The sequence below is a fragment of the Pan paniscus genome, chromosome X, assembly GCF_029289425.2.
Source record: "Pan paniscus chromosome X, NHGRI_mPanPan1-v2.0_pri, whole genome shotgun sequence".
Lineage (NCBI taxonomy): Eukaryota > Metazoa > Chordata > Mammalia > Primates > Hominidae > Pan > Pan paniscus.
The window spans coordinates 119,743,852-119,768,923 of record NC_073272.2 but is presented as its reverse complement, the minus strand read 5'-3'; the positions used below and the strand labels follow the sequence as shown (position 1 = coordinate 119,768,923).

At 42.1% G+C, this 25,072-nt stretch overlaps 1 protein-coding gene and 2 pseudogenes across 3 annotated transcripts in view; all 3 read left to right on the top strand.

Annotated features, from left to right (window-relative positions):
- LOC100973914 (putative uncharacterized protein CXorf42) overlaps nt 1-25,072 on the top strand; it is a 179,881-nt gene that overhangs the window by 23,932 nt on the left and 130,877 nt on the right. The gene's annotated exons all lie outside the window — the stretch shown is intronic.
- LOC129395405 (elongation factor 1-alpha 1-like) lies at nt 7,933-14,750 on the top strand (annotated as a pseudogene).
- On the top strand, nt 18,940-19,702 carry LOC129395407 (swi5-dependent recombination DNA repair protein 1 homolog; annotated as a pseudogene).

Here is a 25,072-nt window from a genome sequence, read left to right as displayed (position 1 = left end):
GAATTTTATTTGTAACTGTTCTTTGTTTTTTTTAGACAAATCTAAAGATGCCACTCCCTATGTTGCTTTACCAAAGGCTTAAGAACAACAGCAGAAGGACTTGGCCTTCATCTCCCTGCTTCAGTCTCATTATAACTAAATGTACATTAGTGTGTTTTGGGGGTGAATTACTTCCTCACACCACTGCCTAAATATTTACAAAATCACTCATTTTAGCTCAGAGGTTCTGCTTGGTTTTAAATACTTCAAATAGTTAAGTACAATTGAACCCTATTTATTTATTTATTTATTTATTTTTGAGAGGGAGTCTTGCTCTGTCGCCCAGCCTGGAATGCAGTGTCGCGATCTCCGCTCACTGCAAGCTCTGCCTCCCAGGTTCACGCCATTCTCCTGCCTCAGAACTCCCGAGTAGCTGGGACTATAGGTGCTTGTCACCACGCCCAGCTAATTATTTTGTATTTTTAGTAGAGACAGGGTTTCACTGTGTTAGCCAGGATGGTCTCTATCTCCTGACCTCGTGATCCGCCTGCTCGGCCTCCCAAAGTGCTGGGATTACAGGCATGAGCCACCGCTCCTGGCCCTATTTATTTATTTATTTAGAGACGGAGTTTTGCTCTGTCGCCCATGCTGGAGTGCAGTGGCGTGATCTTAGCTCACTATAACCTCTGCCTCCCATGTTCAAGCAATTCTCCTGCCTTAGCCTCCCAAGTAGCTGGGATTACAGGTGCATGCCACCATGCCCAGCTAATTTTTGTATAATCCAGCTCCTCAGTGCATTAATTTGAATACTTCCAGCTCAGACTGAGTCCCAACATGAAGATACACAGAAGACAGTAGTATTCACCCTTAAGAAGGGCTAACAGCCTCTGTATTTACTTTTCTCATTTCCACTCCTTAAAGCCCCCAAAGTTCAAAACTTATTTTCTAATCATGGAAGAGGCAATAAAAACACCACTGCCCTCCAGATTCCCATCCAGGAGCTCCTGCATCACTGTGGGTACTGCTGCTACCTCATCCTCCCACTCCTCCCTGCTTCTCCTCTTCTTTCGCCTCTCAGAACTATCTTCCTGAAATGAATTCTTTTCTTTTCTTTTCTTTTTCTTTTTTTTTGAGACAGGGTCTCATTCTGTCACCTTGGCTGGAGTGCAGTGGCACGATCTCAGCTCACTGCAGCCTTCACTTCCTGGGCTAGAGCAATTCTTGTGCCTAAGCCTCCTGAATAGCTGGGACTACAGATGTGCACCACCATGCCCAGCTAATTTTTATATTTTTAGTAGAGACGTGGTTTTGCCTTGTTGGCCAGGCTGGTCTTGAATCTTGACCTCAAGTGATCCACCTGCCTCGGCCTCCCAAAGTGCTAGGATTACAGGCGTGAGCCACCACACCTGGCCAAAATTGAATTCTTGTTCCCCACTGAAGTGTCAAATAAATAAGAGCCAGGCTAGGTTGAAGGCACTGTAGTTCTTTAAGAAGTGTTTTACAGGTACCCTGTGATGTGTTAATATTCTGAATATTAATAGCTCTTAACCATGGGTCCTATGCTTGACACTGTACATGAGTTTTTATCTGCACAACAACCACAATTGTCATCATCCCCATTTTAAAAGAAATTAAACCAGAGTGGAATAACTACCTCATGCATAAACAAGCCATGTCCCGCCTTGATAAATGAAGTGATTCTACTCACTGGACTTAACAGGGTATGGCCCCTCTTCTCCTGACAAGTTGGAATAGAAAAGGGCAAGTAGACAGAGGCTGGGCCTGTTATATCAGGAAACCCTCTTTGAGGGTGTAAGGACATTTGATCAAACTGTCTCTTAGGTCCCTTTATCCTGGAGGACATTTATCATTTTTGTCATTAACAGTGCCTGGCACAGTAATTAAGAGCTTGATTCATGTGAGCTATTGCTATTATATGCATTGTTACTCCCATGTTATTGATAAAAACTATTTCTAACTCAAGAGACTCTTATCCAAGTCATCAGCTAGGAGTGAAAACTGAAACTGGATAGGGAGTATGGTTAGGCATTCAATATAGTACATAACTCAAACAGAAAAGGTCTGAGCCAAGCCCCTGGGCCAGGAGCATCCAGATATATCCAGAAGATGGGGGAGTGCTGAGGGAGATCCACAGACTGTGTGTGTGATGAAAGGGACATTGGAGTATAGTAGGACATACAGTTGAAAGGGAAGAAATCAAAATGTGGCTATGCTGTACAAAACTGGCAGATAGGTATTCTATATGCCACTGGGAACCAGGAGATATTTTGAACAAAGAATTTACATAAGCCGATTCATGTTTTGGGAAGGAAACACAAGCTTTAGGGGGTAGAAAAAGAGGTGGAAGCTAAAGTTAGGTGTCTGATTAGAGGGAAAAGTATTGAATAACTCAAGTTTTTAATTAATATATGATGGTTGTACATATATTTCTGGGGGTACATATATTTTGATACATGTATACAATGTATAATGATCAAATAAGGGTCATTGGGGTATCCATCACCTCAAATATTTATTATTTGCTTGTGTTGAAAACATTCCAAATCTTCTCTTGTAGCTATTTTGAGATATACAATAAATTATTGTTATCTATAGTCACTCTACTGTGCTATCAAACACTAGAACTTTTTGCTTCTAACTGTAGTTTTGTACCCATTAACCAACTTCTCTTCATCCTCCCTCCCTCTACCCTTCACAGCCTCTGGTAATCACTATTTTATTCTATACCTCCATGAGGTCCTTTTTTTGTTTGTTTGTTCGTTTTCATATATGAGTGAGAACATGCAATATTTGTCTTTCTGTGCCTAGTTTATTTCACATAACACAATGCCCTTCAGTTCTATCCATGTTTCTGCAAATGAAAGTATTTATTTCATTTTTATGGCTGAATAATATTTCACTGTGGTATATATACCACATTTTCTTTATTCATTTCTTGCTGGACACTTAGGTTGAATCCATATCTTGGCTATTATGAATAGTGCTGCAATAAATATGAGAGTACAGATATCTCTTCAATATATTGATTTCCTTTCTTGTGAATATATACACAACAGTGGGATTGTTGGATCATATGGTAGTTTTTTTGTTTTTTTGAGGAAACTTCATACTATTTTCATTAATGGCTGTACTAATTTAAATTTCCATCTGCAGTGTATGAGAGTTCTCCTTTCTCTGCGTCCTTACCAGCAATTGTTATTTTTGTCTTATAATAGCCATTTTTATCAGTTTTCTCAGGTTGAATATAATAGCCATTTAAATTGGGGTGAGATGATATCTCATTGTGGTTTTGATTTGCATTTCCCTGATTAGTGATGTTGAGCATTTTTCATATATCTGTTGGCTACTTGTATGTCTTCTTTTAAGAAATATATATTCATTGTTAACGGCAAATCTAAAAGAAAAAGAAATGTCTATTTAGATCATTTGCCCATTTTTAATCAGATTATTATTTTTTGCTATTGAGTTATTTGAGTTCCTTTTCTATTTTGCATATTCACCCTTTATTTAATATATGGTTTGAAAATATTTTCTCTCATTCCATAGGTTGTCTCTTCACTCTATTGATTGTTTCCCTTGCTGTGCAGAAGCTTTTTACCTGGATGTAATGCCATTTGTCTATTTTTGCTTTTGTTGCCTGTGCTTTAGAGGTCTTACACAAAATATCTCTGCCAAGACCAATGTCTTGAAGCATTTCCTCAGCATTTTCTTCCAGTAGTTTTATAGTTTCAGGTCTTACATTTAAGTCTTTATTTAAGAGATAGGGGGTCTCATCATGTTGCCCAGGCTGGACTTGAACTTCTGGGCTCAAGCAATCAGTCCTTCTGCCTCAGCCTCTCAAGTAGTGGGACTACAGGCACACACCACCATGCCTGGCTTTCTTTAATCCATTTTGATTTGATTTTTGTATATAGTGAGAGTCAGGGGTCTAGTTTTATCCTTCTGCATATGGTTATCCAGTTTCCCCAGCATCATTTATTGAAGAAACTGTTCTTTCCCAATATATGTTCTTGGCATCTTTGTCAAAAATGAGTTGGCTGTAAATGTGTGGATTTATTTCTGGGTTCTTTATTCTGTTCCATTGGTCTATGTGCCTGCGTTTATGCCAGTACTATGCTGTTTGGGGTTACTATGGCTTTATAGCATATTTTGAAGTCAGGTAGTATGATGCCTCCAGCTTTGTTCTTTTTTTCTCAGGATTGCTGTGGCTATTTGGGGTCTTTTGTGGTTTCATATGAATTTTAGGATTGTTTTTTCTATTTCCATCAAGAATGTTGTTGGCACTTCGATAGGGATTGCAATCTGTAGATCATTTTGTATCATATTGTATGGGTAGCAAGGGAAACAATCAATAGAGTGAAGAGACCACTGTAGATCACTTTGGATAGTATGGATATTTTAACAGTATTAATTCTTCCAATCCATAAGCATGAGATATCTATTTTTTTGTATCCTCCTCAATTTATTTCATCAGTGTTTCATAGTTTTCTTTGTAAGAGATCTTTCACTTCTGTGGTTAAATTTATTCCTAGGTATTTTTTTGTAGCAATTATAAATGGGATTGCTTTTTTGATTTATTTTTCCAATTGTTTGCTGTTAGCATATACAAATGCTACTGATTTTTGTATGTTGATTATGTATCTTGCAACTTTACTGAATTTGATTATCAGTTCTAATAATTTTTTGGTAGTCTTTAGGTTTTTCTAGATATAATATCATGTCATCAATGAACAAGGATAATTTAATTTCATTCTTTCCAAATTGGATGCCCTTTAGGTCTTTCTCTTGCCCAATTACTTTGGCTAGGACTTTCAGGACTATGTTTAATAAAAATAGTAAAATTGGTCATCCTTATCTTCTTTCATTTCTTAGAGGAAAGACTGCCAATTTTTCCCCAGAAAGACTACCAATTTTTCCCCATTCAGCATGATGTTAGCTGTGGGTTTGTCATATATGGCCTTTATGGTTTTGAGATATGTTCCTTCTATACCCAGTTTGTTGAGTTTTTGTCATGAAAAGATACTGAATTTTACTGAATGCTTTTTTCAGCATCTATTGAAATCATCATGGACAAAAATGTCCTTAGTTTTGTTAATGTGATATAACACATTTATTGATTTGTGTATGGTGAACCATTTTACATCGTTGTGGCAAATCCCACTTGATCATGGTGAATGATCTTTTTAATGTGATGTTGAACTTGGTTTGCTAGTATTTTATTGGGAATTTTTACATCTATGTTCATCAGGAATATTGGCCTGTAGTTTTGTTGTTGTTGTTGTTGTTATTGTTGTTGTATCTTTTGTCTTGTTTTCCTGTCAGGGTAATGCTGGCCACATACAATGAACTTGGAAGTATTCCCTACTGTTCAATTTTTTGGGGAATAATTTGAATAGAGTTTATATTAGTTCTTAAAATGTTTGGTAGAATTCATTGTGGAAGCCATCTGCTCCTGGGCTTTTCTTTGATCAGAGACTTTTTATTACTGCTTTGATCTCATTACTTGTTACTGGTCTGTTTAGGCTTTCTATTTCTTATAGTTTGTATATGTCCAAGAATTTAACCATTTCTTATAGGTTTTCCAGTTTGTTGGTATATAGTTGGTCATAATGGTCTCTCATGATCCTTTATATTTCTGTGATATTTCTGTGGTATTAGTTTTAATGTCTCCTTTTCATTTCAGATTTTATTTCTTTGGGTCTTCTCTCTTTTTTCTTGGTCTACCTAAAGATTTGTCAGTTTTGCTTGTTTATCTCTTTGGAAAACTACTTGTTTCATTGATCTTTTATATTTTTTTATAATCTCGATTTCATTTATGTCTGTGCTGATCTTTATTATTTTCTTTTTCTCTTTTCTTTTCTTTTTCTTTCTGACAGAATCTTGCTCTGCTCCCCAGGCTGGAGTGCAGTGGTGCGATCATGGCTCACTGCAGCCTCAACCACCTGGGCTTAAACATTCCTCCTGCCTCAGCTGCCTAAGTAGCTGGGACTATAGGCACATGCCATCATTCCTGGCTAATTTTCAAACTTTTTTTGTAGACACAGTCTCACTTTGTTGCCCAGGTGGGTGTCGGGCAATCATCCTGCCTCAGTCTCCCAAAGTGCTGTGATTACAGGTGTCACCACACCCAGCCTTGTTACATTCTTTCTACTAATTTAGGGTTTGATTTGTTCTTGCTTTTCTAGTTCCTGGAGGTGCATCATTAGGTTATTTATTTGAAGTCTTTCTACTTTTTAAAAAAATTTTATTTTTAATTCTTGTGGGTATATAGTAGGTATATATATTTATGGGTACATGAGATGTGTGGATACAGGCATGCAATGTATAATAATCACATCATGGAGAATGAGGTATCCACCCCCTCAAGTGATCATGCTTTGTATTACAAACAATCCAATTATACTATTTTAGTTATTTTAAAATGTACAATTAAATTATTATTGACTATAGACACCCTGTTGTGCTATCAAATAGTAGGTGTCATTCATTCTAACTATTTTTTGGTACCCATTAATCATCCCCAACTCCCCTACCTATCCCCCACTACCCTTCCCAGCCTCTGGTAATCAACCTTCTACTATGTCCATGAGTTCAACTGTTTTGATCTTTAGATCCCACAAATAAGTAAGAAAATACGATGTTTGTCTTTCCGTGCCTAGTGCCCCCCAAAGCACTAGGATTACAGGTGTGGGCCTCTATGCCTAGCCTAAATGACTTTATTATTGCACATTCGTATCCTTTTCTTTCAGATTGAAGAACTGTCTCTAGCATTTTCTTGCAAGACAGGTCTGGTGATGATGAATTCATTCACCTTTTGTTTGTCTTAGAAAGTCTTTATCTCTCCTACATGTTTGAAGGATAGCTTTGTTGGGTATATTATTCTCAGTTTTTGCCTTGAGCACTTTGAATATGTCGTCTCACTCTCTCCTGTCCTGTATCGTTTCTGCTGAGAGTCTGTTGCCAGACAAATCAAAGTCCTTTGTGTGTTATTTGCTTTTATTTCTCTTGCTGCTTTTAGGATCTTGTCTTTGTCCTTGACCTCTGAGAGCTTAATACATATTTTGGTATAGTCCTATTTGGGTTTAATCTGTTTGGTAATCTTTGACTTTCCTGTATCTGGATATTTATATCTTTCTCTAGGTTTGGAAAGTTTTCTGTTATTTCTTTGAATAAGCTAATGACCCCCTTTTCTTTATCAATTTCCTCTTGAGGGTCAATGACTCAGATTTGCTCTTTTGAAGTTATTTTCTAGTTCTTGTAGATATTCTTCATTCCTTTTCCTTCTTTTTTCTTTTTTTCTTCTCTGACTGTGTATTTTCAAATAGACTATCTTTGAGCTCACTATTTCTTTCTTCTGCTTGATCAGCTCTGCTGTTGATACCTCTGTGATGAGTTGTTCAGTTCAGCCAATGTATTTCTCAGTTCCAGGTATCTGTTTGATTTTTTCTTATTTCCATTTCTTCATTAAATTTCTCTGATAAATTTCTAAGTTGCGTTTCTGTATTAACTTGGAGATTGCTGAGTATCTTCAAAACTGCTATTTTGAATTCTTGATCTGACTCCTGTGACTTTGCTATCTGAGAGCTCACATGTTGCTCTCTCACTGGGGTTGATCAGTGGTTCCTTGCTTTGTCCATTTGGGGAGGTCATTATTCACTGTTTGCTGTTATTTCTTATGTATGTAGATCTATGTCTTCGCATTAAAGAATTGGTTATTTTTTCAAGTCTTTCCTGTCTGAGTTGTTTTGTGTGTTTAGAGGTTCTGTGCGATTTGCCCGTTGATTCCCTTAGCCCTAGATTGCTGCCTTCTTTGAGCACTAGATGGCGCCCTAAACACAGGTTTTCTGTAGTTCTCCAAGTGCTGCCCATTACAGACAGGGGGAGATTCCAAAGGGGACTCCTCAGCTGTGTGGGGAGGCTGGCTACGGGTTCATGCCCAGAGGTTCCCTGCAGGGTGCCTCCTACAGTGTGGTGCTGCTAAACCACCTCTCTGATTTGGTGTCCCCTTTTTCTAGAGTGGAGAGCAGCCCCCGAGTTTCTGGTGCTGGGCCATGCAGCTCCACCTCCAAGGTTTGTCTCCACCTGTCCTTAGGTGGAGGCACTTGCGATGCTTCCTGTGAGTTGAGGCAGGAACAGCTTTCTTGCATAGGAACCCAAGATGATGGGGAAGCTGGCTTTCCACCTTGATCTCACTTTTTCCAATGTAGAAGCCATGAGTCTCGGAGGATTTTTCCATGTGGTGTCTAGTAGTTTGGGGGAGGGGCATTGTGGATAGAGAAGTCCATTTCTCTCACTTTCAGCTCATAGTTTTTTACTTCTCTGTGGCCTCAGGGATTGTCACAGCTTTGATTTTGAGTTCTGGGATATTGCTGGTGATAATTGTGGCACCGGATAGTTGTTTTTGGTTTTCAGTGGGCAGGGGGAGTGAATCCAGATTGCTTCTACTCCATCTTTGGTGACATCACTCCCCAACTCTGAAGTTTTGAGAATGAGTGACTGAAGAATTGTAATGCCATTATCCAAGTTAGGGGACATGGAACATGTCATGGTAAATAAATAGGTCAGTTTGTGCTTGTTGAATTTGAGAGTCATCTGCAACTAAATGGACTATAAGAATCATGACCTTGGCATTCAGGAGAGAGAGCTGAGATAAAAGCATAGATCTATAAATCATGAGTGTGAAGGGATGGTGGTTGAATCCTTTAGAGTGGAGAGGGTCATAAAGGTAGAGAGGGTAGAGTGAGAATTCAAGAGTGCCAAGAACTGGACTTTGAGCAACCAACTCCTACACCTTGACGATTGGGTAGAAGAGAAGTGAGCATACTAAGACAGGGAGCAGCAGTTGGAGAGATAGGAGAAAATTCCAAAGAGTGCTTGTCATAGAAACCAAGGGAAGAGAGAAATTCAGAAAAGAGAAAGTAGCTTTTCTGCAACAGGTTTGCTGCCAACACATAGGTTGTCTTGAAAACCACCCCTAAAAACCAAAATGGGAAAGGAAAAACTCATATCAATATTGTCATCATTGGACATGTAGATTCAGGCAAGTCCACTACTACTGGCCATCTGATCTACAAATGCAGTGGCATCAACAAAAGAACCACTGAAAAATTGAGAAGAAGGCTGCTGAGATAGGAAAGGGCTCCTTCAAGCATGCCTGAGTCTTGGATAAACTGAAAGCTGAATGGTATCACCACTGATATTTCCCTGTGGAAATTTGAGACCAGCAAGTACTACATGATTATCATTGATGCCCCAGGATACAGAGTCCTCATCAAAAACACTATTACAGGCCGAGCACAGTGGCTCACGCCTGTAATCCCAGCACTTTGGGAGGCCGAGGCGGGCGGATCACTTGAGGTCAAGAGTTCGAGACCAGCCTGGCCAACATGGTGAAACCCCATCTTTACTGAAAATACAAAAATTAGCTGGGCGTGGTGGCATGCGTCTGTAATCCCAGCTACTCGGGAGGTTGAGGCAGGAGAATCACTGGAACCCGGGAGGTGGAGGTTGCAGTGAGCCAAGATTGTACCACTGCACTCTGGCCTGGGGGACAGAGCATGACCCCGCCTCAAAAAAACAAAACAAAACAAAACAAAAACGACCACAGGCACACCTCAAGCTGACTGTGCTCTCTTGATCATTGCTCCTGGTGTTGGTGAATTTGAAGTTGGCATCTCCAAGAATGGGCAGACCCAGGAGCATGCCCTTCTGGCTTACACACTGGGTGTGAAACAACTACTTGTTGGTGTCAACAAAATGGATTCCACTTAGTCACCCTACCACCAGATGAGATACAAGAAAATCAGCACTTACATTAAGAAAATTGGCTACAACCCTGACACAGTAACATGTGTGCCAATTTCTGGTTGGCATGGTGACAACATGCTGGAGCCAAGTGGTAACATGCCTTGGTTCTAGGAATGGAAAGTCACCTATAAAGATAGCAATGCCAGCGGAACCACGCTGCTTGAGGCTCTGGACTTTATTCTACCATTAACTCATCCAACTTATGAGCCCTTGTGTCTGTGTCTCCAGGATGTCTACAAGATTGTTGGTATTGGTACTGTACCTGTGGGCCGAGCAGAGACTGGTGTTCTCAAACCTGGCATGGTGGTCAGCTTTGCTCCAGTCAATGTTAGAATTGAAGTAAAGTCTATTGAAATGCACCATGAAGCTTTGAGTGAATCTCTTCCTGAGGACAATGTGGGCCTCAATGTGAACAAGGTGTTTGCCCACTTAATAAAATCGGATATAAAGGAAAAGAAGGCTAAGTTGTTATAAACATCAGGCTAAGTTGTTACAGTTCTTGGTGGTTTAAGATCACCACTTTATATTTCAAAGCATCTGAATAAAGACAGCTTCACAGTTGCTCCCAAGTCTTCATATCTGAAAGAATCCTTTTACAAATCTGAAATGGAACAATTTGATATTTATTACAGAATCATCGTGGTCTTGCAAGAAATCAGTGATTTACATTTGTAACCATATTTCCAAAGAGAATGTCTTTTTTATGAAGTGGGGGGATGTAAGAGGTACATAGATTATTTACAGCTGTCTCTGTCAAGCATTTGCTCTTTATTTGTGTCCATTGCTGGATTCAACACTACATTGGCATATCCAATACTTAGCTTTTGTTATTGCTGTTGTTCTGATTAAAAACATGCATTACATTCTTTCTAAGAAAAAAAAAAAGAACGCATCTGGCAAAGATGTTCATCATGGCAATGTTGCTGGTGACAGCAAAAATGACCCACCAATGGAAGCATCTGGCTTCACTGCTCAGGTGATTATCCTGAACCATCTAGGCCAAATCAGTGCTGGCTATGCCCCTGCACTAGATGGTCACACATCTCAAATTCCTTGCAAGTGTTCTGAGCAGAAAGAAAAGATGACCGTTCTGGTAAGAAGCTAGAACATGGCCCTAAATTCTTGAAATCTGGTGGTGCTGCCACGACTGATATAGTTCCTAACAAGCCCATGTGTGTTGAGAGCTTCTCTGAATATTCTGACTATCCTGACTATTCTCTTCTGGGACATTTTGCGGGCAGATATACCTTTATACCAAGGATAGAACCAAGTATGAACTTATACAACAGGTTATATAGGTTATATAACAAGTGGAGGTGTGCACCTGCATGCCAAATTCGCTGAGACAGACAGTTGCCATGGGTTCAGAGGACAAGAAGGCGGCTAGAGCTGGCAAGGTCACCAAGTCTGTCCAGAAAGCTCAGAAAGCTAAATGAATATTATCCCTAATACATGCCACCCCAGTCTTTTTTGTTGTTGTTGTTGTTGTCTGGTGTTTTTGTTTTTTGCTTTTTGTTTTTTGTTTTGAGACAGGTTCTCACTCTGTTGCCCTGGCTGGAGTGTAGTGGCACAATCACTGCTCACTGCGACCTCTGCCTCCTGGGTTCAAGCAATCCTCCTGCCTTAGACTCCCAAGTAGCTGGAACTACAGACATGTGCCGCCATGCCTGGCTAGGTCTCATTATATTGCCCAGGCTGGTTTCAAACTCCTGGGCTCAAGTGATCTACCCACCTTAGCCTTCCAAAATGTTGGGAGTACAGGCATGAGCCACGGTGCCTGGCCTGAGTCTTAATCAGTGGTGGAAGGGTCTCAGAACTGTTTGTTTCAACTGGCCACTTAAGTTTAGTCGTGAAAGACTGGTTAATGATAACAATGCATTGTAAAACCTTTGGAAGGAAAGGAGAATGTTTTGTGAACTTTTTTTTTTTTTTGGCATCTGGTAGTTTTAAGTTATTTAGTTTTTAAAATCAGCACTTTTTAGTGGAAACAACTTGACCAAAAATCCGTCACAGAAATTTGAGACCCATTGAAACCAAATTTAATGAGGAAAAAAAGAGAGAGTAGTCAACAGTGTGAAGAGTACAAAGAAATAAAGTGGACTAAGATCTGGATTTGATGTTTTATAAGTTTCTGATGAATTAAAATAGTGTTTTAAAAGCAGGAGTCATATTCAAGGAACTGCAGAGAAAATGGGAGGAAGAAAAATACTTTTGCAATAAACTTAGGGTGCCATTTAAAGAAGTTTGACATCAAAAAGAAAGCGAGGGTAATAGATGGGTTACTTAAGTGTCATATACAAATCTCTTCCTTTTTTTTTCAAAATTGAATTTTTTTGTAATGTCTATAATCCTGTGTCTGATTTGCAAATTTGGATGTAAAATAAGAATCACTTGAACATAGTTGCAGAGTTTGATCAGAGAAGCAGAGTGAAAAGCAATAAGGGATGATTACAGGAATCAGACCATATGCAATTGTGGGAGCAGGGTGTCAGTTCCTGGGGTCCGGGTCCAACCCATGCTGAAGTCCGGAGGGAGTGGGTGGATGAGCAGAAAGAACATTCGGGGGGCTGTAGGCAGGTGAATATGGTTTTATTCAGCAGCAGCTTTTTTTAATTTAATTTTATTTTATTTTATTTTATTTTATTTTATTTTGAGACGGAGTCTCGGTCTGTTGCCCAGGCTGGAGTGCAGTAGCGCGATCTCGGCTCACTGCAAGCTCCGCCTCCCAGGTTCACACCATTCTCCTGCCTCAGCCTCCTGAGTAGCTGGGACTACAGGCGCCTGCTACCATGCCCGGCTAATTTTCTGTATTTTTAGTAGAGACGGGGTTTCACCTTGTTAGCCGGGATGGTCTCGATCTCCTGACCTCGTGATCCGCTGGCCTCGGCCTCTCAAAGTGCTGAGATTACAGGCGTGAGCCACTACGCCCGGCCAGCAGCAGCTTTTATGAACAGCTTTCTCACACTGGCTCTCTCACACTGGCCACCCTGTCTTGGCTGCTTGAGCCAGCGGCTCCCACACACAGCTGTGCAGCCAGTTCTCCCTTGCCTTCAGGGTCAGCAGCTTAACTCTTTTTCTCTCTGGGCATGAGCAAGCCAAGCTGTGTCCTGGCTCCCTCTTGTCCATCTGCAAGACTGACAGTTTTGGCTCTCTCTCTTTCTCTGGGCACCAGCGCACCCACTACCATGTTAACCCATGTTGAGCCGAGCTGAGCCCCAACAGCCCTGTACAGCATTAGCAGGGCAAATATACCTTTATACCAAGTATAGAGCCAAGTATGAACTTACACAAACAGGTTATATAACAAGCGGAGGTGTGCACCTGCATGCCAAACTCACTGAGTCATGCAGGCCTGGATATCCACCTCGGCTTATTCCTTGACCAAAGCACATCCATGTACCTTATGCTCCACCCCCTAGGCTGAGGGAGACTTGGGTCTTGGGCACACAGGTTTGATACTCAAGTTTTGCACACAGGCCTGACATATAAACTTTGGGCACACAGGCCTGATATATACACAGGCTTGACACATTAGCCTGACACACAAGCTTTGGGCATGCAGGCCCAATACATACACAAGCTTTTGGGCACTCAAGCCCGTTACATACATAAGCTTTGATAAACTGCCCAGCTATTGGCGCAGATTACCATAGGTTGTCACATCCTTGGTGATTACCATTCACACTGCCCTGAGTTTAGCTTATTAGCTGCTTTGCCCACACCTGGTTTCAAACCATATGGTGTTAGTACTAGGCTGGACCGCACCAGCAGTCCAGGCAGCAGTAGCACCCCAGCTAGACCTAGCTGTGTGCCATGCCCTATCAGGAATGAGGGGATGCCCTTCCTAATGATGAAGTCTCAGGGTTTAGGAGTGCCTCAGGCCCCATGGCCTTATCTTGCATTAGGACTACAGGTCCCAAGACCTCTTGCAACTTTGCTGCTAAGGGATTTGTACTTACTTAGCATACTTCACTGTTTCAAGTCGGTACCCCACTTCGCTAAAGTTGATGTCTGTGCTGCCTCTGTCCAGGGGGTCATTACCCATGAATGCACCCATCCCACTATTAATAACTGCTTCTCTATTAGTAAGCACTGGAGCTCAGCTCCCTTCCACAGTTGGGACTAACAGCCCACTGGTGCTTCCAAGTGCTCCATGCACTGCTATAGGCCCTAGCCAAAATTATCTGTGGTTACATGCACATTCAGTGTAAATGAGCACCCTGGTTTACTACCCAGAAAGGCTGTCTCAGCCTCATCACCCCAATCCCAGGCAAGAGGGACACTGCCACTTTTAAACCTGCAAGAGAATCAGAGGTTAACATAACATTATTAACAAAACCACAACATATGGTGGGGCTATACAGTAGCCCTGCAGCAACACTGTGAAAGTCCATTGTCGCTGTCCCATGAAGGCAAACTCTTCCTGGCTCTCCGGAGCATTGTCGATTGACAAGAATGCATTAGCCAAGTCCACCACACAGTGGCACTGCCAAGTTCCATTGTCAAGTGGTCTATTAAGTCTGTGATAGATGGCACAGCTGCCAAGCCATGCAAAACATCTACCCCAGAATGTCTTCAGGTATGGATGGAGAGACATACACAGCACATAAGCAGAGAGCCAAGCAGTCGATGCCAAGATGCAGAGATACAGGTTTCACTTTCACTGACCAGTCTTCATAGTTGTCAATAAATGCAGCTCTGCCTGGAAACTTATCCGGGTTCAGGGACCAGTGGATTGCGAAGTCCAAATGTGGCTCCCGTTGTCCAGTGCCCTCCAAGCTGGGCATCTCGGCCAGTTCTCTTATCAAACAGAAAAGGCTTTACACTTCCACCAACTGCAGCAGGTACTCTTTGAACTGGAATGCTCGAGCAGGACTGGGTTGCGCAGCAAGTTCCTTCTCCCAAATGGCTTGCACTAAGTCTGTGCATGACTGCCGACATTACTTGCTTAACTCCCTCAACTCAGCAGGGGCACAGGCACCAAAGGAAGGGTGCTCCACCACAGCAGGGGGTCTCTGGGCCTACTCGTGGGGCCCAGTAGCTGCTCATGATCTATTTTGTGGTGGATCACTGGGCAAGCCTGCCATGGAGGTTCTTCCTCCTCACTGCACTGAGTTCCACAAGGACTGGGCATGAACTTCCCACAGCACAGTTACAAACGCTCATCTGACTCTGCCAGCAAAGGCATGCTTCTTCTCAGTGCTGTGCACTTCCAGGTGCTTCAGTGCCTTCTCCATACTCACAGGAGACCCACCCACTGCCTCCCATGTTTCCACTGGAGCCCATCTTCGCAGCACAGCTGCCACCGGGTATCACAGCCCATGCTGTGGCCACAAAGCCAACCTGGGAGCCCTCAGGGACTGGGGCCAACTCACCTCATCCCATTCTCATCACCAATTGTCAGGTCCCGGGGTCCGGGTCCAGCCCATGCTGAAGTCCAGAGGGAGTTGGTGGATGAGCAGAAAGAACACTCGGGGCTGAAGGCAGGTGAATGTGGTTTTATTCAGCAGCAGCTTTTATTAACAGCTTTCTCACACTAGCTCTCTCGCACTGTTTGCCCTGTCGCAGCTGCTTGAGCCAGTGGCTCCCACAAACAGCTGTGCATCTGGCTCTTCCTTGCCTTCAGGGTCAGCGGCTTAACTCTTTTTCTCTCTGGGCATGAGCAAGCCAAGCTGTGTGCTGGCTCCCTCCTGTCCATCTGCAAGACGGACAGCTTTGGCTCTCTCTCTCTCTTTCTCTGGGCACCAGCGTGCCCACCATGTTAAGCCATGTTGAGCTAACCAGAGTCCCAAGAGCCCGTGTAGAACGTTAGCAGGGCAGTTATACCTTTTACAGACAATAGTGGCTTAGAGCGAAGTATAAACTTACACAAACAGGTTATGTAACAAGTGGAGGTGTGCGCCTGCATGCCAAACTCACTGAGTCATGCAGGCCTGGATATCCACCTTGGCCTATTCCTTGACCAAAGAACATCCATGTACCTTACACAGAGGAAGAAGTCTATAGAAGGCTATTGTCTCTGCACTTATAGCAGCCTGAGGTCACTGTAGATATTCAGGGCCCACAGTTGGGAAGAAGAGGTGTATGTGGTGTGGGGGAAAGCAAGGACAAACTGGAACCTGCAAGGATTAACTTGAATCCCTAGGACAAACTAAATCCCATGAAGACTTACTGGAACCTGCATCTGTCTCTTATTGCCTCCAACCTAAAGAAAGAGCTGGCATCCATAGTCGTGGAAGTGCACACACACCTGACTTAGGACTTGGAGAAGTTGAAGAAGGAGATCTTGTCAGAGTTGGAGTTGCTGCAGGTCCTGTTGCTGCCCCACACCAACGAGGTGTGCCAGTTGATCAGTGCCAGTGTATGCCAGTGGTAATAGTGCCTGTCCTACCAAACTTCAGAATATAGTATCTATTGCTTCACTCCCACTTCCCAAGCCCTGCCCAAATTTTTCTCCTGGTCCACTCTAACTCAGAACCACATTGGGAAGGCAATTCCAGGAAACTATGTTTCTAGCTTAGCTAAGTTGGCAAAGCCACTTCAACAACCGTGAGACAAATACAGACCGGTAGAATGTGACTGGCCACTATTAGAGAAAAGGATAACACACAGTAGAGAAAAAAAAAAAGAATCCCAAACCAAAAAATGTATGGGTCATTCTGCACATCAGTTATAGACAAGGACTTCTCAGTGTTTGGTGCTCACATTCAACCAAAGCTGTGTCCAAGAAGGACTCATTTAACCAGTATCATCCACCCCAACAATCCTGAGTGTCTATATCCACAATGTTCAGTAGAGCAGAAGAGGAAGAAACAGTAAGCATGGAGTTACTGGCAGCATTTTGGAATGCTTCTGGTCACCGTGAATTTTGGTCACTGACCCCTGACTTCCGAGATAAGCCATACAACACTGAACCTTCCACCCAGCTTTTCAAAGGGGGTGAGCGTTCCCTTATTTTTAAAGCAACTATTGGTGAAATAAAGGTGACACATAAATTAGATTCACTGTATAGGCTTTGGTAAAAGTCGTGATGTGTTTCCAAAGCTTCAGATAGAAATGAATCCCAGTGTGACAATGGATATCTTTTCAGTTTAAAAGCAAAGTCTCAGAGGTGAAAACTTCAGCTTCTGTGCTCTTGCCCACCCCTCTGAGGAATATGAAATAGCTGGGGGCCCATGGATAAAACAGAAAAGCAGTGGAGAATAGCTTGAAGGCACCGGGAGGCTGCATAGATGACTGTAAAGATATTCTGCTGATTTTATGGGGTAAGCCATGCTTTGAGCATTTTCCAAAGGGTAAAGAAAGGTGAGCAACTTTATCACAAAACAGTTGATTTTTTACTTACAAATGAGTATGGTTTGAATATTTGCCCCCTCCAAAACTCATGTTGAAATTTAATCTCCAATGTGGCGGTATTGAGAGGTGGGGTCTTGGGGCTTTTAAGAGGTGATGGGTCATAAAGGCTCTGCCCTCATGAATGGACTAATCCATCATGGATTAATGGGTCAATAGATTAATGGGTTATCATGGGAGTGGGGCTGGTGGCTTCATAAGAAGAGGAAGAGAGACCCAAGCTAGGATGCTCAGCCCCCTCACCCTGTGATGCTCTGTGCTGTCTAGGAAGTTTGCAGAGAATCCCCACCAGCTAGAGGGTCCTCACCAGATGCAGTCCCTTGACCTTGGGCTTTTTAGCCTCCATAACCATATGAAATAAATTCCTTTTCTTTATAAATTATGCAGTTTTAGATATTCTATTATAGGCAACAGAAAACAGACTAAGACAAGAATGTTTGATGAAAAGCTATGCCTTTTAAATTTTGACTGGCATTAAGTTATATAGATAGAACATAGTAACTAGCTCAATAGACCACACATGATTTAAATTTATTACTTTTCTTCTCGATAGATTAAGTTAGAAAAAAGGAAATATTAATTTAGCTACTGAAGTTTTGCATCTAAAACCTTCTTTGTAAAATTCTGGCTAGTCTCTTTTAAAGAGTAATAGAAAATCATGGGCATTATTTTGAAGAGCCAGTTTTCTTCAGCATTGTGGTAATAATAATAACTAATATTATTTAGGATTTGCTACATGCTAGGTATTAACCAACTATTTTACATGTATTATTTCATTTAATCCTTTTAACACCTCTAGGCTGTCAGTATGATTATTCCCACTTGAAGATGAAGAAACTAGAGTGCAGAAAAGTTGTGATTTGTGTAAAGACACACAGTAAGTTCTAGAGCCAGAGTTCAAACCTAGTCTACATCATTGCATCCCTACAAAATTCACACTGATCAGTAGGTAGAAATCACTTCAGCAAAAGATGTCTGAACAGGAATGGTTAGTGCAGCATCTTTTATAAGGGTTTAACATTCGAAAAAGCTTATCTATCTATCTATCAATAAGGGACTGGTTAAACTGATGAAGTTAATCTATTCAGTGGACTAGTTTTGCATCTGTTAGGAGTTATATGACAGAGATGTACAGACAGTGTGATCCAATTTTAGTAAACACATTTACCAGTATTCATATACATTAAAAAGTCTGGAAAATTATACAGCAAAAATACTAACAATGATCATTGTGAAGTGGTAGGATTCTAGGTAATTTAAAATGTGTCCCAATTTTTCCTATAATAATCATGTAATAAAGAATAGAATAAAATCTTTAAAACTCACATCACTGTTCTTTCACTGAGAAACACTGCTTCTCTTTTGAGTTGCAGACTGGAAATCAGCCCTGACTGCATTCAAGTGCTCTGTGACTTTGGACAAGTCACTTACCCTCTCTGGGTCTCCTGTTTTATATAATAAGAACGTGATTTAATTTTGCAGGTTCCTTTGTGTTCTAACATTCTTTGACTTAATGAATCTGATTCTTAGCAAAGTTCTTTTAAAAAAAGAACAAATAATGTGTGGAGGTTTAAATGTTGATAAATGGTTTCTTCACACTTTATCTGTTTTCTTCAGCATGTGAAGTTATTATTTCCATTATTCCCTTCCCGTGAGTCCTTTAAGAAGGGAAAGTTGGCTTTTTGCTCTCTCTGGGGATGGCGGAGGGAGGTACCCTGCTGAGGGGAAGGGGGATGCCTGAGACCTGGACTTCCTCGGGAGTCTGCTGTGGAGTTGAAGGAAAACCAAGATTTCATTTTCAAGATGGAAAGTCCATCAGACTCAGCTGTGGTTTTACCTAGCACTCCTCAGACCTCTGTGAATCCATCATCTCCCTATACAAATAGTTCACGAACACAACCTATGAGTGCAACACTTAGAGAAAGATTAAGGAAAGCAAGATCTTCATTTAATTCCTGTTATAATGTGGTGCAACTTCTTAAAGTAGAGAATGAAGAAAACGATCAGACCTTTTCAGAGAAACCAGCATCTTCCACAGAGGAAAACTGTTTGGAATTTCAAGAAAGTTTTAAACACATAGACAGTGAATTTGAAGAAAATATAAATTTGAAAAATACTTTGAAGAATCAATGTCTGTGAATCTCAGTCATTTGACTCTGGGTCATGCAGTGCTCTCCAAAATGAGTTTGTGAATGAGAATCTTTCTAAACAAAGATTAAACGATGAAAAAGCCAAATTGGTGAAGCAGGTTCAGGAGAAAGAAGACCTTCTTTGGAGGCTAAAACTCATCAAACTGTATGATCAAAGAATCTGTCTCCATTACAGTTGTTAATAAAGAAGTGGAGGAGCTGTAGCCAGCTGTTGCTTTATGAGTTGCAGTCAGCTGTGTCTGAAGAGAACAAGAAACTAAGCCTTACTCAGTTGATAGACTACTATGGGTTAGAAGATAAATTGCTACACTATAACAGAAGTGAAGAAGAATTCATAGATGTTTAATTCCTGATTTTTGCTCCAGAATATCTTTGCGAATGACAACTTAATTAAAAGATACTTACTCATTTTAAAGGGAAGATAGAAACCATTAGGGCTCAGAGGAAGGTATCCCAATGAACATCAATTAAGGGCACTCTAATATATAAATTATAAACCAAGTTCTAGAAGGAAAATTAGTATTTTGGGTAGATTTGCCAAAGAAAGTTTGACATTTAAATCATGTTTAAAAAGTCATTTGGGCAGTTCTGGAAACTAGTTTTAATACAATTGTTTCTTTGTGGCAAAAAGTTTTATTTTAAATGTTAAAAATTGTCCAATCTAGTGAATGTCTAAACCTAAAGTTTAAAATTTTCTGCCTCTCTCCTAAGTTTATGCACCTTGTTTACATCCATTTACCACATATTTCCATCTGCTAATCTAGCAGGTAATTAAACCCATATGTCCAAAACTTGGGGGGAAAAAAAAAAGGAACGTTAATGTTAATGCATTTCACCAGAAATGTGTCAAATCACTCTGGGAAAATAAGTGCCTTTTCCCAGAAAGACACTTTGTGACCAATACATTAACAGACTTTTTTTTTTTTTTAAGCCATATGTTGAAGCAACACAGGTCACAACCCAAGCAAAATAAGAAACAAAAGCAAACTATTCAAACACAATCCCCATTAGCCATCCTTACTCTAGATTCTTGGCTTTGTTCCTAGGATCACCTTTTACCTATATATCTGATTAATGATAATAATAATGATAACTACTAGCCTTTGTTTTACAGATATCCATAGGGCCATTTAAAATATTCGAGGCATAGTGAACGATGCTGAGCAGAGGAGGGCAAGGAGAAAGAGTAGATTTTTTGTTTTTTAGAAAGTGGGTGGCTGGCTTGATTGGCTCACTACCTGTCTAGGAATTAACCCGGGCATGGAGGCTGTACTTACAGGAGCGCGCGTCCTTGCATGGCCTTTGCGGAGAGGCTCTCAGGCGCCTTCTGCTGTCGAGTTGGCCCTCATGCTGCCTCTGCCCAAGGGTTCTGGCTTCGCACCCGGCTCTCCTGACCAGCACCTTCCAAACTCGCTTTTCACAAATGGCCATTTCTCACCATTTGTGGGGTGATGTGATTCTAGGAGGTAATGTGGGGTAAAGTGGAGCTTGGAGAGGGGGGCTGGCGTGGGGCATGTGTGGAGCCTGAGAGGTAATATACAGATTAGGGAATTGTGAAGGGGAGTCTGTGGGGTAGGGGCAGAATGATGTGCAGTTTGCTGGGGTGAGGGGTGGGTGGCAATGTGCAGCCTGTGGGTTGCTGTGTCACCAAGACCTACTCTCCACTATATGAGCATAGTCCCGGCACGACCCAAACCTTGGTGTCTCCTGCACCCCACAGGCCTTAGCTCCAATCAGGGGAATGGCAGAAAGCTTTCGTGCAGTTTCCTAGTCACGTTTTTAACTTGCCTCCTTTCAATAAACTGAAAAAAATCTGCCCTCAGCGAAGAAACGCTGCATTTTCTGTTATCCTTACCAACCGGAATAGTCTTTCAGCAATATATATTTATTATGAAATCAGAAGCTATTTTTCAACAAATGTGAATATTGACTATGTACCCCCCCAAAAAACACACCCCGGGGGAAGATCTCCCTAGAATCAATGGTCTGGAATCTTTTCACCTGTCTCACACTCCATGCCCCCTTCCATTTTTCACCCCCTAGCAGTCTCTTGATTATGCATTCACCTTGGAACTATGATTCTGGGATCTTGCCTATTTATGTCTGCTTGCTAGCTGTGTGGCAGCAAGTGAATCACCAAACTACTCTGAACTAAAAACACCAACCTCATAGACTCTATTCATTTATTCACTCACTCAACGCATGTTAACTGAGCACCTACTCCTGTTGAACCCTAGGCTGGGTGCTGGTAATAACATCAGTGAACAAGGCAGATGCTTTCCTTACTCTCATGAAATTGGTCACCCAATTGGGGAGCCAGACAATAAACCAATACATACAAAACTGGTGGTATGCATGTCAATGTAAAGAACATGCTAAAACTAGAAAGAATACAAAGACTTCTAATTTAGGATGTAGGTCATGGAAGGCCACTCCAAAGAAGGGACATGAAAGCTGAACCTGAAGGATAAACAAGAATGAGCCAGGTGAAAGATAATGGGCAGTGATTCCAAGCTGGGAAGTTTTCATATATTCCCAAAGGGGCCATGTGACTAGATGGTGAGGAGTGAGGAGAAGAGAGGCTCCAGTAGTTTGAAGAGTTAAGCAGGAGATAGATTAGGCAAAGCTTTGAAGGCCATGCTAAGAATTTTAAATCAAATCCTAGGGTATAGTGGAAAGCCACTGTATTATTTTTAATATGAAGATAACAGATGGGAGGGAATCAGGCGTGAGTGCGGGAGCCTAGTGAGGAGCTATTGCAGGTGTTTAGGGAAGAGCTGATGATAGCAGTTTGGTTATGGGTGGCAACAGTGGAAGTGGTAAGTAACCAGATTCAGAGCATATTTTGAAGGAAGGGCACACAGGATATGGTGACATAATATATGTGGGGCTGAGAAAGAAGAAGGTATCATGGATGGTGTCTTAGTCTGTTTGGGCTGCTACAACAAAATATCATAGACTGGCTGGCTTAAACAACACAAATTTATTTTCTCACAGTTCTAGAGGCTGGAAGTCTAAGGTCAGGATGACAGTGAGCTCAGGTTCTGGTGAGAGTCACCTTCCTTGCTTGCAGTTGGCTGCCTTCTCTCTGTGTACTCACTGGCTTTTCCTTTCACATTCCAGTAGACAGAAAGAGGGGGGAGGGAGAGAGGGAAGGGGAGAGAGAGAGAGAGAATCTTCCTCTTCCTCTTCTTCTTTTTTTTTTTGAGATGGAGTCTTGCTCTGTCTCCCAGGCTGGAGTTCAGTGGCGTGATCTCGGCTTACTAATGCAACCTCTGCTTCCCAGGTTCAAGTGATTCTCCTACCTCAGCCTCCTGAGTAGCTGAGATTACAGGGGTGTGCCTCCATGCCCAGCTAGTTTTTGTATTTTTAGTAGAGACAGGGTTTCACCATGTTGGTCGGCCAGGCTGGTCTCGAACTCCTGACCTCAGGTGATCCACCCGCCTCAGCCTCCCAAAGTGCTGGGATTACAGGCATGAGCCACCACGCCTGGTCAATCTTCCTCTTCTTATGAGGTTATAAGGTAACCAATCCTATCGGATTAGGACCCTACCCTATGACCTCTTTTAACCGTAATAATTATCACCTAAAAGCCGAATCTACAAATGCAGTCACATTGGGGATTACAACTTCAACATAGGAATTTGAGGCAGGGCACAATTAAGTCCATTGCAGATGGCAACTAGGTCTCTGGCTGTGAGAGTGAGGATTCAGGGAGGAGCAGTTTTAAGAAATTGCTCTGTATTAGTTTTTTCTTGCACTGCTATAAAGAAATACCTGAGACTGGGTAATTTATAAAGAAAAGAGGTTTAATTGACTCAGGTACACAGGCTGTAGAGGAAGCATGGCTTGGATGTTTCAGGAAACTTACAATTATGGTGGAAGGGGAAGCAGGTACATCTTCACACAGCCAGAGCAGGAGGAAGAGAGGAGAGGTGCTACACTTTCTTTTTTTTTTTTTTTTAGATGGAGTCTCACTCTGTCGTCCAGGCTGGAGTGCAGTGGCACCATCTTGGCTCACTGCAACCTCTGCCTCCCGGGTTCAAGCAATTCTCCTGCCTCAGCCTCCTGAGTAGCTGGGATTACAGGCGCACACCACCACGCCCGGCCCGGCTAATTTTTGTATTTTTAGTAGAGACAGGGTTTCACCATGTTGGTCAGGCTGTTCTCGAACTTCTGACCTCGTGATCCGCCCGCTTCGGCCTCCCAAAGTGCTGGGATTACAGGTGTGAGCCACCATGCCCAGCCGATACTACACTTTTAAACAGCCAGATGTCATGATTACTCACTATCATTAGAACAAAACTAGAGGGGAAATCTGCCCCTATGATCTAATCGCCTCTCACCAGGCCCCATCTCCAACACTGGGGACTACAATTTGATATGCATTTGCAATATCAATTGCTGCATACCAAGTTCTCTCTGTTTTGGGCCTCTGTAATAGTCACAATGTCAGGTACTGCTGGTGCCAAAGGTGGCATTACGCATTGAGCTGCCTAAAGTCAGTGGTAAGTCTCCAAGAAACCAAGGTCTTGTGCACAGGCCAGATGGGGCTATTGAATGGAGAAACAGTCTCATGAAACATTTTGGCTTCCTTAAGCTCAGCAATGATGGCAATTATTCTTTTTCTCCCCTAGGCAGCTGACATTGTTTTTTGGGAAACAACAGTACTAGGTGTTGGTCATCAGATGGGTCCATGGTCTTCTATATTTCTCACTAAGATGGCCATAACTATTGCAATTCCTGTCAGGGCTTGGAGGCAAAGGCAAGTGGGGCTGCACATGGAAAACACATCACTACCAATATTTCATTCAGTAGTGGGGGCCATGACAACGGAGGTTAGTAGGAGCCCAAAGTCAGAGAACACGATCTGTTTTCTCCTCATCTTGATGCAAGGGTTTGTGGGGATCACAGTCACCTGTGTACTGGTATCTAAAAGGCCTAAGAAGTGCAATTCCTCTCCACTGTTCAGCTGAACTCTAACCTTGGCATAGGGCCTCTGGGTCCCCTGAGTACAGAAGGATCTTGTTTATAACCCCTAAAATCTTTGGATTTTTGTTTGTAACCCCTAATCTTGTTTATATTTGAAAGCTGAGTGTCAGAGCAAAAGTTGCTCAGGATCTCTGATTTGTCTCCAAATCCACCAGGAGAGGTGGAAGGCCATCACTGTGCAGACTCTAGCGGGACCACTTATCAAATCCCCATGGCCTGGTACTTGGCCCTGAATTTTTTAGTGGGGAGCCCATCAATCTGCTTTCGTGGTTCCATTATTGAGTAATCAGACTCAGAGATCTCTTTGGGAAGGCCCTTGCCCAGATAGTCCAGAAGAGGGCACTCAAGTACTATTTTTATGCTCCTTTTTTGGAGGGGAGGGGTCAAATTTTGCTATTTTATCGGAAGCCACTTCTTCTGTGCCTGAGAATTTCTCAGTTAAGATCTGGATCACACTGCAGATTGACGGACTTGACCTCAGGAGGTGGCTTAATTGGGCTTGACAACAAGCAGGAGCAGCATGAACAAACCCGTAAATCTAAGTCTGGTTAATCTTCTCATCTACTGTTCCCACTCCCTCGTAGTAGACCCAAGAGACCACCAGGAGGGCTGCAGGACCTCCATAGTCTCTGCGAAGGTGGTTGAGACATGTTTTTCAGTGACTAGGTACTCATTTTGTGTGGACCAAATCTGTCAGAGACCAAATAGTACCCAGCTGAGGAAAGAGATGGTCGTTGGTATACATACACTCTCATCTCCCCACCTTGCTC